This window comes from Musa acuminata, unplaced genomic scaffold (assembly GCF_036884655.1).
Source record: "Musa acuminata AAA Group cultivar baxijiao unplaced genomic scaffold, Cavendish_Baxijiao_AAA HiC_scaffold_152, whole genome shotgun sequence".
NCBI lineage: Eukaryota > Viridiplantae > Streptophyta > Magnoliopsida > Zingiberales > Musaceae > Musa > Musa acuminata.
In genome coordinates this window covers 60,001-61,573 of record NW_027020427.1, presented here as the reverse complement: position 1 = coordinate 61,573, position 1,573 = coordinate 60,001, and positions in this window count along the sequence as shown.

Below are 1,573 nucleotides of genomic sequence, written 5' to 3'. Positions count from 1 at the left end.
CGCTCGCTCGTGCAGCCAAAAATGGCCAGTTTTGGCCCGTTTTTGGGCCGTTTTGGCCAGTTTTTGGCCTGTTCTTGCATTGCGCGGTGACCGTCGAGAGCGGAGCAAAACGTCAGCCATCTCAGCACCCTGGAACCCCCCGGGTGGCACAGGGCTGGATGGGGCTTTCGTATAGCAGGGACGGTGCTGCCTCTCGCTTCGCTCGCTGTCCGCCGCTCGCCGCTCGCTCGTGCAGCCAAAAATGGCCAGTTTTGGCCCGTTTTTGGGCCGTTTTGGCCAGTTTTTGGCCTGTTCTTGCATTGCGCGGTGACCGTCGAGAGCGGAGCAAAACGTCAGCCATCTCAGCACCCTGGAACCCCCCGGGTGGCACAGGGCTGGATGGGGCTTTCGTATAGCAGGGACGGTGCTGCCTCTCGCTTCGCTCGCTGTCCGCCGCTCGCCGCTCGCTCGCGCAGCCAAAAATGGCCAGTTTTGGCCCGTTTTTGGGCCGTTTTGGCCAGTTTTTGGCCTGTTCTTGCATTGCGCGGTGACCGTCGAGAGCGGAGCAAAACGTCAGCCATCTCAGCACCCTGGAACCCCCCGGGTGGCACAGGGCTGGATGGGGCTTTCGTATAGCAGGGACGGTGCTGCCTCTCGCTTCGCTCGCTGTCCGCCGCTCGCCGCTCGCTCGTGCAGCCAAAAATGGCCAGTTTTGGCCCGTTTTTGGGCCGTTTTGGCCAGTTTTTGGCCTGTTCTTGCATTGCGCGGTGACCGTCGAGAGCGGAGCAAAACGTCAGCCATCTCAGCACCCTGGAACCCCCCGGGTGGCACAGGGCTGGATGGGGCTTTCGTATAGCAGGGACGGTGCTGCCTCTCGCTTCGCTCGCTGTCCGCCGCTCGCCGCTCGCTCGTGCAGCCAAAAATGGCCAGTTTTGGCCCGTTTTTGGGCCGTTTTGGCCAGTTTTTGGCCTGTTCTTGCATTGCGCGGTGACCGTCGAGAGCGGAGCAAAACGTCAGCCATCTCAGCACCCTGGAACCCCCCGGGTGGCACAGGGCTGGATGGGGCTTTCGTATAGCAGGGACGGTGCTGCCTCTCGCTTCGCTCGCTGTCCGCCGCTCGCCGCTCGCTCGTGCAGCCAAAAATGGCCAGTTTTGGCCCGTTTTTGGGCCGTTTTGGCCAGTTTTTGGCCTGTTCTTGCATTGCGCGGTGACCGTCGAGAGCGGAGCAAAACGTCAGCCATCTCAGCACCCTGGAACCCCCCGGGTGGCACAGGGCTGGATGGGGCTTTCGTATAGCAGGGACGGTGCTGCCTCTCGCTTCGCTCGCTGTCCGCCGCTCGCCGCTCGCTCGCGCAGCCAAAAATGGCCAGTTTTGGCCCGTTTTTGGGCCGTTTTGGCCAGTTTTTGGCCTGTTCTTGCATTGCGCGGTGACCGTCGAGAGCGGAGCAAAACGTCAGCCATCTCAGCACCCTGGAACCCCCCGGGTGGCACAGGGCTGGATGGGGCTTTCGTATAGCAGGGACGGTGCTGCCTCTCGCTTCGCTCGCTGTCCGCCGCTCGCCGCTCGCTCGTGCAGCCAAAAATGGCCAGTTTT